Source organism: Coptis chinensis, chromosome 3 (genome assembly GCF_015680905.1).
Source record: "Coptis chinensis isolate HL-2020 chromosome 3, ASM1568090v1, whole genome shotgun sequence".
In the NCBI taxonomy this organism is placed as follows: Eukaryota; Viridiplantae; Streptophyta; class Magnoliopsida; order Ranunculales; family Ranunculaceae; genus Coptis; species Coptis chinensis.
In genome coordinates, this window is record NC_141458.1 from 34448273 (window position 1) to 34462997 (window position 14725).

Below are 14725 nucleotides of genomic sequence, written 5' to 3' on the forward strand. Positions count from 1 at the left end.
CAGTGGAGAAAGCGCAGGCAGTCGCAGAGTTTCTGGTAGAGTTCCCCGCGCTGAGGATCCGATGTGGGGAGAGGAGATGGTCATGGAATCAGAGAAGGACGTGGAGCACGATTTACTAGATCCTTGGGATAAGAAGAATGGATGGAGAGTATTCACAGATGGATCTGCCACATACGCATGCAGCGGCATAAGAGTTGTGTTGGTTACACCTGACAATAACATAATAAAATTGACCTTGAAACTAGGATTCGCGGCATCTAGTAATGATAAAATGTAAAACAATAGTTTTACCTATGAATAAGTGACGAAACTCAAACGCAAGTAAAACTAAAAATTATTTCAGCTTAATATTATCAAAGTTTTCTACTCTCATTATCGTTCAATATATTTAGAGTAGAGAATTCGTTCCACTCCTAGTTTGTTTAGGTGTAACGTGTCCTAGTTCGTGTAAGCTAACAAAGTCGTGAGAGTAATTGTGGAATTTATACTATGATGGTAAAAACTAATCAAGATACGATAATTCAAACTACGGAATTACTAATTTGACAATATGAGGAGGAATTAGGGGGATTTGATTCCACCTTGATTCGACTTAATCAACTAGCGAGGAATTGTCGTAATCCGAACTGCAATGCTTTTGCATAGCAATTAGGTCTTCCTAATCCCTAATTGTTCATGGTAATCTCTACCAACTAACAACTAGCATGTGAAATAATCAACCTCATTCTCATGGTGAACTAATTGCTTTCTAGAATGGAATAAAATATTACGAACTATTCTACGCTAACAACAATCAAGTTTCATCAAGGCTTCTTCAAACCCCTCTAATAGAGGTTTTAGCCTTGAATCATTATACTATCATTTCTAAAATAAGAACAATCAAACCAAGTCATTATTGAATAACTAATTAACTTTCTTAATCTAATTTAATAATAGTCTAAGATTCAAAATGGATTACAACCAAAATTAAAACTAATCTAGAACTAAATTATGAATACTAATTATCAATGGTTTAAATACAGAAATATGCAACGTACTTAGGTCCTATTAACACTTGTATCAACATAGAATTTTTTTTCACAAACGATATAATGTACTATGCTCGATTTCACAAAAATAGTAATCTGTTAGGTTCCGTCACTTAAGTGATGATGTGTCATTGTTTTTTCATTTTCGTTTTATTTGTATTTTCCACTTGGCATGCCACATCAGCATTTTCTACCAACTCAGCATTTCCACCTCAGCATTGCCAACTCAGCACTGCCAACTCAACATTTTTGTTTTTTTGTTTTTTTTTTAAAGTGACTGAAAAATAAATTAATAATTTTTTTTTGAATTAATAAATATATAAAAAATAATAAATTAATAATTCTATAATAATAATAAAATAATTATATAAATAATAAAGAAATATATAAATAATATATTATTTTATTTATTATATATATTTGAAAATTATCAAAAAACTATAAATAATAAAAATATATATATATATATTATTTTATAATAAAATATATATATAAAAAAATATATAATTTTATTTATTATATATATTTGAAAATTATAAAAATATATATTATAATATAAAAAAAATATAAAAATATATAAATAATATATTATTTTATTTATTATATATATTTGAAAATTATAAAAAAAAAACTATAAATTATAAAATATATATTATAATATAAAAATATATAAAACAAAAAAATATATAAATAATATTTTTTTTTTTATATATATATATATATACAAATATTTTTTTATATTATAATATTTTTTTTTATTATTTATAGTTTTTTTATAATTTTCAAATATATATAATAAATAAAATAATATATTATTTATATATTTCTTTATTTATATATTTTTTTATTTTTTTTATATTATAATATTTTTTTGATAATTTTCAAATATATATAATAAATAAAATAATATATTATTTATAATTTCTTTATTATTTATATAATTATTTTATTATTATAATATAATTATTAATTTATTCTTTTTTATATATTTATTAATTCAAAAAAAATTATTAATTTATTTTTCAGTCACTTTAAAAAAAAAAAAAATGAAAATGTTGAGTTGGCAGTGCTGAGTTGGCAATGCTGAGGTGGAAATGCTGAGTTGGTAGAAAATGTTGATGTGGCATGCCAAGTGGAAAATACAAATAAAACGAAAATGAAAAAAACAATGACGCATCATCACTTAACTGACGGAACCTAACAGATTGCTATTTTTGTGAAATCGGGCATAGTACATTGTATTGTTTGTGAAAAAAAATTCTATGTTGATACAAGTGTTAATCGGACCTAAGTACGTTGCATATTTCTGTATTTATACCAATTATCAATTTAAAACAACTAAATCTATGAATGCAAGATTGAATTAGAAATTAAAGATTGAAATATAAACTAAATACTTTATTCTAAGATTCAAAACTTGTTCAAATTTGAATTGACCGTGTATTCAAATTTGAATCTAGTGGTATGCCAAGCAAATGGTGGGTTCGCGGCTCGATGTCCACGAATGGCGAAGTACTTGAAGGTAGTGCACCAAAGGGCCAGCAAGTTTACGAAGCTCCGATTTGTACACTTGGGGCTCGGGGAGAATAGACACGCAGACACTCTGGCGTACGTGGCTGCAGCCATGTCTGGGTCAGAGAAAAGAACAATACGGGTGGAAAGACTAGAGAGGCCAAGCACAGGGGAGGTGATAGAGGTGTGTCAGGTTACAGAAGAAGAAGGGGGGTGGATGGACCCCATTAGGCATTTTCTAGAAGGCAGGGAGGTGACAGATAAGAAAGAGAAAAGGAGGTTGGAATAGGCGTCTCAGAGATATGTTCTGTTGGAAGGAGAGTTGTATCGAAAGAACTTTAATGGGCCATTGCTGAAATGCCTAAGGCTGCGGTTGTCTTTAGAGGTGCTTGCAGAATTACACGAAGGGGACTGTGGGAGTCACTCCGCTGGGAGGACTACGGCGCATCGATTATTGACGCAAGGCTAATTCTAGCCCCACATGAAACGGGATGCGGTGGAATTTTCTAAGAGGTGTGACAAGTGTCAGAGATTTTCACAGCTGATATTCGCACCCGCGGAGCCCCTGCATAATGTCTCAAGTCCATGGCCTTTTGCCATGTGGGCGATGGATATCGTAGGATCATTGCCCATGGCTAGTGGCAAAAGGAGGTATATGCTGGCAACCACGGACTACTTCACTAAATGGATAGAGGACGTACCATTGCAACAGGTAAAGGAGATGCAAGTGATTAAGTTTCTATGGGAGAACATCATATGTTGGTTTGGGCTGCCATATGCCATCGTTGCAGACAATGAGACACAGTTCCAGGGAGCTAAGGTGGCGGCGTTTCTGCAAGCATACAAGGTGAAACAAGGGTTCTCTGCCCCCTACAACCCCGAGGGCAATGGGCAAGATGAATCTTCCAACAAAACGATATTGAACAATCTGAAAAGAAAATTGGAAGATAAGAAAGGCGCGTGGGATGACTAGTTGAACCATGTTCTGTGGACTTATCGAACCACACTGCGGACAACCACCAAAGAGACCCCATTTGCCTTAGCATACGGCGTCGAAACGGTGATTCCTTCGGAAATGGTGGCGACTACTATGAGAACAAAGGTTGTGAATGAGGGATCGAATTGGCGCATCTTGGCAGGGGATTTGAACTTGGCAGAAGAGAAAAGAGATTTAGCTCGCATTCGATTGGAAGAGTACCACAGGAGATTACAGAGGCAATACAACAAGCGGGTCAAGCCGCGGCAGTTCAAGGTAGGGGAATTGGTGCTCCGCCGGGTGACTCCAAGCACGAAGGAAGAAAGGGACGGGAAGTTGGGTCCAAACTGGGAGGGGCAGTACACCGTGGTGGAGGTAAGAGGGTCTGGAACATATAAGCTACAAACAATGAAGGGCAAGCTAATAGAGAAGCCTTGGAATGTAAGAATGTTAAAAAAAATTTATAACTGAATGTACTGAAGGTACAAAGCAATGTAAGGAAGGTATAGAGCAGAGGACTAGAGTTGTTTGTAAATATATAAAACCACAACATTTTTGTGAAAAGAAATATGTTTGTTATGTGTGATTTCTGAATGAGAATGTGAACCGCAGACTAGAGATACGAGAGACACATGGGGCAAAGAGAGTGCCCCAGCAGACTGCTACACTTATCTGAGGGATAGGCAGCGGAGGGGATGAGCCCTTCACTGACACTAGAGTTGGATGGAGCCTGGAACAAGATAAGTTGGTCCAGCAGGTCATGGCATGATTGAGTCCACGGAGCGGGATGAGCCCTCTGTGGATCAGAGATGCAAGAGACACATGGGGCAGTAAGAGTGACCCCATTGGGCTTCTACGCCCATCAGAGGGAGAATCAGTGGAGGGGATGAGCCCTTCGTTGACACCATAGTTAGAGGGAGCCTGGAACAAGATGAGTTGTTCCAGCAAGCCATGGCATGATTGAGTCTACGGAGCGGGATGAGCCCTCTGCGGATCAAAGATGCAAGAGACACATAGGGCAATGAGAGTGACCCCATTGGGCTTCTACGCCCATCAGAGGGAGAAACAGCGGAGGGGATGAGCCCTTCGCTGACACCAGAGTTAGAGAGAGCCTGGAACAAGATGAGTTGTTCCAGCAGGTCATGGCATGATTGAGTCTACGGAGCGGGATGAGCCTTCTGCGGATCAGAGATGCAAGAGACACATGGGGCAATGAGAGTGACCCCATTGGGCTTCTACTCCTATCAGAGGGAGAAGCAGCAGAGGGGACGACCCCTTCGCTGACACTAGAGCTGGAGAAAGTCTGGAACAAGATAAGTTTGTCCAACAGGTCACGGCATGATCGAGCCCACAGAGCGGGATGAGCCCTCCGCGGATCAAAGATGTAAGAGACACGTGGGACAAGGAGAGTGGCCCCAGCAAGCTTTAATGCTTATTAGAGGAAGAGGCAGCGGAGGGGATGAGCCCTTCGCTGATGCTAGACTGGGTACGCCGCCCAACTCAGTAGAGCCGGCGAAGTGCCTTAATGGGATGAGGAAAGCTTCGGGGTTGAAAATTATAGGAATGCATTAAGGAGATAGCAAGGGACTAACTAGAGATGTGGAAATGTGCATATGGGTATACTTTGCGAATCAAACAAGCAGATAAAGTTCGAAGATGAAAAGGTAACATGCATGTAAAACGCAATCAAACATCAAAATCAATAAACATGGGGCAAATCGACTCGCGAGTTAATAACAAGGTTTTAGTACAAAAGAGGACTAGGGCATTCCCTAGGTGGATTCATCAACAATCATTTCCTCAGTGGTTCCTTCAGTAGTGGCAGCGGGGGTCTCCTCAGTGGCTACCGCGGGAAGGGTGTCTTCACCCATCACAGGGTTCTCGGGAGTGACATCAAGGTCCGCAACTCCTTCCTTGGCGACCTCAGGGGATTCAATCACCGGGGTGGCAGGTCTTTCGGGGAGAAGGTGGCCTTCCTGGGTGAGCCGGTCAAGTTCTTCTTGGATCTTTTGGGCCACCCTCTTGTCAGCCAGGGCCTTGAAGCGGTCGCGAAGAACCGTCTTATCCGATTGGTGCTACTCCGTCAGCTTGGCGGTATCATCCTTATGGGTCTGACTGAGGGCATCCACGGTCTTCTGATGTTGTTGGGTGAGGGCGTCCAAGGCAAGCTGGTGTTGTTGGAGGAGCGCTTCTCTTTGACAGCTCAGGCGCTCGTTGACCGTGTCCATGTATCGCTGATGAGATGATTCTGTGGACCTGGGTTCCTCCTGAGCCTGGACTTTGGCCAAATTGGCAGCTGCCAGATCTGACTGAAGTCCGGCATAGGCAGCTCGCAAGCCAGTGGGGCCGTTAAGTTCTTACTCCAAGGCGACCTTAATCTTGGCGCTGAACAAGCCGCGGATCATAAAGGAGATGTCCAGGCTCACCTGGGATCAAAGATGAAGATGGATAAAAAAAATTAAAAAAAAAAAGGAGAGAGAGAGAGAGAAAGTTGTACCATTTCCCAGTTGGTGTACAACGAAGTGCGGTGCTGGTCGAACGAACCTCCGTCCGTGTAGGTTATGTCCTTGGGCAGATGAGCATTGTAGAACAAGGAGGAGCCCACGGTGGAATTGTCCAGAGTGGAGTCCACCATATTCACCTTACGGTTGCGCACCTTGAATATGGGACAGAAGTCATTGGCAGTTACAAGAGTGGATGCTGGGGCAGTAGGCTGAGCGGGTTCTTTGCCAGGCCGGCTTGGGCGGGGTGAGGAGATAGCAGGGTGAGAGGGGGAAGAGGTAGGGGCTTGATCTTCAGGTAGGGAGGCCTGTTGAGTGGTAGGGACAGGCTCTTCAGAGGTGAAGGTTCGCGGCCTCTTAGCTGGTTGTTGGTTAGCAAGCACCTGCATTGCCGTGGGGGGAACCTCCCTCACATCGTCGTCAGAATCACTATCGAACAGCTTTTGCTTGTGGACGTTCATGTCTTCAGGAGGGGAGTGGGGAGAGGCAAACTGGTCGTCCCAGTGGGAGATAGAGCGGTAGGATAGGACGTCTTCGGGAGCAGAGGAGGGGTGAGGATCTTGAGATTCAAGGGAAGTGGAGGAGTGGGAGGAGGTTTGGGGAGGAGGGCGATGAGAAGTATGGGCGCGAGACCTCTTCTTTGCAGGTGGAGACTCTCGGGGCTTTCGCTCCTTTGGGGACGGAAAAAGGGACCTGATAAGCCGCGGAAAGTGTTAAGACCGGCGATGGGCAATAAGGGAGTAGCGATGGTGGGATGTATGCCTAAAAGATCAGCCTGGGCAGAACCAAGGTCGAGAAGCTGGGCAAAGATAGGACAAAAGATGTTATCATAGATACTGGATTTAGAATCTGGCCGCCAACCTGCAAACAAGAACAATCGCAAGTTAGTGGATTACATGGAAAACCTCTCAAGAAATGAGGAAAGAACTGCGATACTCACCATGAAGTCGGAAGGTGAGGTGATTAAGAGTCAGGGTGGAAGGAATGTCCGAGGACAGAAAGTTTCCTGATACATATAGCGGATAGTGGTGCCACACTTTATCTGAAGTGGTAAGCCGGAGGAGAAAAGATTGTTTCTTGGGGCGTACGCAGAAGGACTGGTATCCTATGATGACATCTTTGGTGCTGGTTTTGAGGTAGTAGTGAGAGTAGATATCGCGGCTGGTGATCTTGGGTTCCCGTGTCCTATTATAAGAGTTCACTGCATACATTATTCGCTAGAAATTTCCTATGCCTTGGCAAGGGGGAATGTTAAAGTGGTTACAAACTTTGACGTCCAGGAAAGTGAGGAGAAGCCGTAGACCGGCAACTATTTGGCCTACAGTGATAATGAGAGAACCCGGACGGCGGGGAACTAAATGAGGATAGTGGGTGACAGAGGACACGTGCTCCAACATAATATCGGCTGGGAAGCCGTAAGCGGCTCTAATTGCATCTAAATTAGGTCTACGAGACCGAGGGGGGTGGCAATAGAGTGGCGAGGCGACCGGAAGTGGAGGGTACCGCAGTGGAGGTAGAAGGAGGGGGAGATGCTACACCCGCAGAACGGGAAGAGGACGAGTTGCCAGATTCGCGGTCCGACATCAGGACAGGAGATGAACAGATTCTAGAAATTGAACTACTTCAAAACGATAAAGAGAAAAGACAGTTCAAACTAAAGGAGAGAGGGCCTAGAAAACATACCAATCAAGGGGAAGAAAGAGTTGGTGAACTTGTGAAAGATAGTTGGAAGCGAAGAGAGGTACAAAAGAGACCACTACTGGGAAGCGCACGCAAGCTGATGAAGGATTGGAGGAGAAGAAAAATGGAGAGCTGGAGCAAGGTGAAAGAAAAAGAAAAGACAAGGAAAAAGAAAATGAGGGAAGAAGAAGAAGGAGTGGGGTTTAAATAGGCTGGGGGTAAAAAGGTAATTTTAGGGAGGCGAGGAAATCGAAGCATCGGCTGGGGCTCCAACCGAAGGGCGACACATGGGAACACAGGAAACGAGGGGCCGCCGAAAAACGCGCGTGATGAGTACCTTTCACATCACACGCATCCCAATGTAGACAAATATGAGCTGAAAAAGAGATGAAGCAGTGGAAGTTCTCGACCCCGGGCCAATTATATGGCCGCAAAGTCGAGAAGGGGCATTTGTAGTGGCCCATTATATAATAATGGACTTGGTCAAAGGCAAAAGGGGATACAGTGTAATAGGGAAGGCTGGGGAGTATAGGATCATGTCCGCGAAACCCTAGACCACGAACGTGGAACTGGTACAACTATAAGATGAACCGAGGGATGGAGGGAGAGATGGACGATCTGGATTGGGGCGTCCCAATAAAGGAAAGGATACCAAGTCGGTGGGACAAGGAGGGGAAGGCAGCTTAGGAATCTACCCTGGGGAGCAGGAGAACAGAGCCGCGGAACCCTAGATTGCGGACGTGGCCTAGGTACGGCGAAGAGGAGAGCCACCAGATGAGTGTACAGATGAACGATCCAGAATCGAAGGGAAGGGGTATAAAAAGAAGAGTATGAGTACAGAAAAATAGAGAAAAAAAAAAAAAAAAAAAAAAAAGTGAAAAGAGAGAGAGAAAAGGGAGTTAGGGTTGTAATCTGAGTTTTCTTTCCAAATCATACGTGTTAGTTTTGAGGTTCTTACAGGGCTTTTAGTGATTTTCTTATTAAGAGACTAATTAGTTTTGGCAAAACTTCCACTTTTAACTTTGTTGGGGGAGGTGATTAAAAATAACAAATAAACAAAGGAGAAAGTAACAAATCAAAAAAGGTCTAACTAATATATAGAATGAGCATTTTTTTAGGAGTATATGAGAATGCCCGATTAAGAAAACAAATTATGTATATAGATAGATATAGATAGATAGGGCTTCTTGTTACGTGAAGAATAAGAAAGTTGGAGTACTCTCTTGGAAGTTGGAATTATAAAATATGCAGTAATGCTACACCGAAAATATGTGCCAGAAAGTTATGTGGCCGCCTCTCCTACTAAAGTAGGGGTGCAAACGGATAGGTTTGGATGCGGATATGTTTGTATCCGAATCTGAATCCGAAAAATTATACCAATATCCGAATCCAACGGATATTAAAAAAATTATCCGAATCCGATTTCGGATATCCGAAACAGATATCAGATAAATATCCGATCCGAAAATTAAAATTAATTAAAATTTTATTTGCTTTGAATAATTTATTTTACCACTATAAAAACTAGTATAAATATATATATTTGTCATTTATTATTATTATTTTGTTATTATAGTTTTATATTATTAGTTTAATATTTTATATAATAAAAAATGAATAAATTAATTATATATAATAACTATTAATTTTTTAAATCGGATCAGATATTATCGGATGCGGATATGGCAGTATCCGGATCCGTATCCGAAACCAGTTCGGACATAAAAAAAAATCCGAATCCGAATCCAAAATTTTCGGATAATATCCGATTTTTCGAATACGAATTCGAATCGGATTCGAATATTTGGATATCCACTTGCACCCATATACGCACCCATATACTAAAGGCAGAACATGAACCAAAAATGATATATATATATATATATATATATATATATATATATATATATATATATATATATATATATATATATCTCAATTAGTAGAGTATACCATAATTAACATGGACATTTAAATTGGACCAACCTTTTTTCTACCATGAAATACCCTTGGATAAAATATTAAAATCAATTATTCAATGCCTTTAAGAAGGACTACTTAGTCATTTCAAAATTTACTACTATCTATACCCTTAAGATTATATAGTAACTTAAGGACGTATGTGTAAATTCAGGTCGGAAATCAACTATACGCCTATATTCAATTGTTCGCAACTTACCCTTCATTAATTGCCAAATAATTACCTTTTATACGGAAATTAAATTCAAGAAACCAACCGTCTCTCTTCTTTTTCTCTTCCAATCAGGTATTTACTTCTCCCTCTTCGTCCTCTATTGATAAAAAAAGATAAACTCTTTGTTGCCTTCCTTTTCTCTTGATTTTTTCCAGTTTTGAAGAAAGCAAAGCAAGTAGGAGAATACCAACTTTAAGAAGGGTGGGAAGAGAATTGAAAGCAGGGAAAGGAGTGAGAGCGCGAACGATGATATCAAGGGCATTGGTCAGAATGGTGAGTTTTTTTCATTTGCAATAAAATTTAAATTTTGGAGTGCTTGGTCTGATTTCCTGATTTTAGTGGGTTGTATGTTGTTACTTTAAATGGGTTATGTTGTGAAAATGTTCATTTAGAGTTAACATGAACCCTCAAATCTCCCCTCAAATTTTTGAAAGTTGTCATGGCTCTGTCGTTTGGAGGTAGTGGTCTGCGCTGATAGCATTTACCAAAAAAAATTCGTCTCCTCCTAAGATCAGCTTTAAAGCATGAATTCTCTATCCAAACAGTTCATTATGTGGTATATCATTTCATTACAGACTTATTGACATATATTTAACACTCACAAGTAACAAAGCCATACTCTTATGTGGTCTAACGATTTTCCTAGTGGATGTAATCTGATCTTCATATCTACTATTAGTATTATGCTCGCTTGTGTTTTTGAGTTTCCCCATTTTGTTGTCATGGCTACTACACCGCACAGTTCGATGGGAGTGTTAACTGTTCTTGGAGGGAGACTTTCAATGGATAATCGTATGGGTGGTGTTAGTTCAGTGAAGATGTTTGATGAGAGGAATGGAGTTTTTCGTCACAGTGGACAATTTAGATGCATGGCTGGTGGTTCGCACAATGTTAAACAATATCACAGTATTAAAGACTCTTTCTTGAATCTACATCCCGAAGTCTCGATGCTTAGAGGAAGTGAGGTGAATGACCGATTTCTTGGTCCGAGAAAGGAGAGCTCACCCCGGCATTGTCACCGACAACTTAAAAGACCCATCCAGTTCAAAATAGTTATAATGAAACCAAAATTAAAGTGGTTGGGCTTGGGGTGGAGGTTCTAATGTCAGTAAATAGAATGATTGAAAGTTCCATGAAGGACGCCGAAGTTCGATAGTTAATAATGGGATGTTCAAGCCTTGAGGATGTCACCAAGATATTCAGAAAACCAATTTGCAAATCGGGTCCGAGCTGACTAGGGGGCTTGGTGCTGGTGGAAACCCGGATATTGGCATGAATGCTTTGCCAAGGAAAGCAGATAATCTATTGAGGAAGCAGTTGATGGTGCCGACATGGTTTTCGCCCGCGATAAGTTTAGCCACCGTTATTTTAAATACAGAAATCTTTATAGGGACATATTTTAAATTCAGCCGAGATAACCTCGCCACATTTTATATACATGCTCCTCCGTCTTACAAAGAATTGTATTAGTTAGTAGCTTGGTTATGCATGGTTTTCAATCGAGGGATGTTGAATTTCCGTGTTTCTCAAATCGTCCCTCGGTTAAATACTACCCGAATGTTAGATTTTGTTTTTTTTTTTTCATTTTGCTTTGGTTTGTATTTTTTCTTTTATTTCTAAGTACTTGTAGGTTGATGGAAAATCTATTATACTTTGCAATAAACCATCTGATTAGTAAGTCACTTTCCTGTTTCCTTATGTGGGAACACTGTTGGGTGCTTATACTGATATACATTACGAGATAAACTTGAGACACTCTAGGTATAACATATAGATGTTTAGATTGACATGGTCATATACTATATCATTAATACTCATTTGTAAAATTTATTTTTAATCCTTCCTCTCATTTGTCTCAATATCCCAATATTGAAATACTGCTTTACTAATCTATGAAAATGTTCTTTCTTCATTTCCCAATATTTTATCTCATCAATCATAGTCGGCGATTGTTGTCTTAAAAATCACCTTGAATATGACTCAAATGTATTGATCCCATGGCACACTCAAATCACACCTATATCCAAATCGTTGTTTTGTGGGCAACATGCTCCTTGATCTCCTCATCCTTACGATAATAAAACCAAACTATTGAAATGGTCATATCTAGGAGTTTACATCAACTCTCACCGAATATTATCTCTCGGTAAGGAGAGAATTTTCACATGTTTCGTTTTTTTTTAATGCATTTATGGGTAAACTAGGAACAACTTGCGATCAGTATGTCATATATTGTTTCAACTTCCATATTTATTTCCCCAAACTATCTCATATATGCAGGCTGAATGGGCGGAGGAACTAGCACCGGTGGGGCCCCAATAATTGTCGGAGTTGCAAAGGCAATGGGTATCTTGATTGTTGGTATTGTCACAACCCGTTATCTTCGAGGGGAAGGGGCAGTTCAAAACAATGTGAAGGTGTGTTGCAGCTTTAAGAGAGAATGTTGACACACTAATTGTCATTCCAAATGACAAGTTGTTGACAAAGAGTTTCCCATCTACCCCTCATGGCGATGCTTTTAACTTGGCTGATGATATACTTCGACAAGGTGTCCGTGGTATCTCCGATATAATTACGGTAAAAAATCACCCACAATGTCTTGTAGTGAGATTCCCAGTTCTATTTCGTATTTTTAGGTATTAATCGAAAAATTGTTGGCTGAGAGATCATTCAATTCAAATTAATATAGTTTCATTATTTAACCAATTCGATAATTAGTTAGTACATTTCTTTTTTTGAGAAATGAAAGAAAAATATAAATTAACTGTAAGGAAAACAAAGTGGGGTATACTACAATGCGACATACACCTGCATCTGTTGTTGCTGCTCATTGCTGAGTAGTATGCAAACAAGATTTTTGGAGCTGAACCACCTTAATGTATATTACTTTTTTGGCCAGTACACCACAGTTTGATTTGAAGTTCATGCACATATACTCAGCTGAAGGCTCAATAGCCATCAAATTTATGTAGATCCTCTCCATCTACTACTCTAATTTTCTTTTAGATAAGTTTGATAATAAACCCCACCTTCTCCAGTGTTCACATAGATAAGATTAAAGATAATTAATGTCTTGCGCCTATATGCTATTTCTCTTGTGCTATTGTGCATGAACATATGGAAAGCATGTGATAAATGTAACCTATATGGCTATATCTATCACTCTTTTTTTCATACATATGTTAATGGTCATCAAAAAATTGTTCGACCTTAGGCATAGTGTAAAGGAAAGAGGGGGCATTCTGTGAGCAGGGGCAGCTCAAGAAAACTTGAGGCCCTAGGCAAATTCCCATAGAAGGCCTTTATAATATGAGTTTTATCTGTGAAAGTAAAGATTTCTCTATATCTATGAGGTTTTTATTTTTTTGGTAAGATGGTCCATGATTCCTGTTTGGACCAACAACATGACATCTACGAGTAAATAATTATTATAAGAAAATGTGAACATTGAAAACAGAATCACAGAAAAAACTCATTTGGTTTAATTTAAAAAACAAACATAAGAAGGAACATTGGGCTACAAAAGATGAGCCCCCCACCAGCTGGCTCACTTGCCTATAGGGTGAGCCCGCCCTGTCTGTGAGTTGGGTTTCCTTTATTACTTTGGTTTTTTTCTATTCAAGTGAAATTACAAGAAAGTTAAGATCAGAACAGTACATCCGTGTCCTTACAGTTGTACAAATGGATGCCTGTTGATGTCCTTTGTCTATATATAAGTATATGAACAAACTAGAGTGTATATGTTTATATTGTTTTGCAGTGTTAGTGTTCTCCTCTCTTTTTGTTTTTCTAATTGTGGTGGCTTAATCAATTGCAGGTTCCTGATCTGGTTAATGTTGATTTTGCTGATGTCCGAGCTATTATGGCAAATGCAGGATCATTTGCAGAGAAGGTGTAGCTATTGTTTTTCGCTTTGGTCTCAATAAAAAGAAACACCAGGTGTGGCGTACCATTCGGTGTTTGTTGAATCTTTCATGCGTGGTCGTGTAGTATTACTTTCTTCAATTGATTCTTTTTCCTTGCATAGTTCTTCAAGCTACACCTTCTCTGCAAATAGTTATTGTGGATGTTGGGTTGGGGAAGATTAGTCACTTTTTTGCCTAGCTTTGACATGTATGAAGTCATAAAAAAAAATGGAGTTGTAGGCATAATACGTGAGCTCACTGCTTCTACCCTGCTTAAGTTATTTGTTCTAAGTGTTGTGCATGAATGAAATTTTAAGGCTTAATTTATCTATTCTAAGTGTGATTTTAGTTATACAGCGTAATTGTTGTGCACTTGGTTGAATCATTTTTTTTATTACGACTTAAAAAAAGTGATTGAGCATACTAAGCACTTGATTATGGTGTATGATATTAGTCTCTAAAGTAGTGACAGGTCTAGGTGTATATGGTATATTGTATATGAATTTCTCGAAGGGTTTTACGCTTTATCTTGCCAATTCACTGCACATTCATTCTAAAAGGATTGTTGAGTACCTTTGAAAACAAAAGCGAGGATTAAGTGTCTTGGTATGCTTGATGAGAAATAGTTATATACTTGATATGTGGTGCACTAATTGTTATGTAGGAAAATGATCAATATCTCATACTCAAATGGGAGTTATTTTAGCATCATAAGATTGCGCCCATCAGCTTTATTACCTTAATGAAATTAGTCAAAAGGCATTGGGTTATGTACACCTTTGCTCTATTTGCACATGCAATTTCTAAATAATTTGCACATGCTCAACATTTTTGCACATGCTTGGTTTTTTGTTTTTTGATTTTACATATACTCTGAATGCCTAAATGGTCGTTTGCATGTTTGATCCTCTCTAAAAGATAGTATGTCT

General features: G+C 39.2%; 1 pseudogene; it reads left to right on the forward strand.

Moving 5' to 3' along the window:
- Positions 1-10632: 10632 nt before the first annotated feature.
- LOC147509291 (cell division protein FtsZ homolog 2-1, chloroplastic-like) lies at positions 10633-14150 on the forward strand (annotated as a pseudogene).
- Positions 14151-14725: the final 575 nt, after the last annotated feature.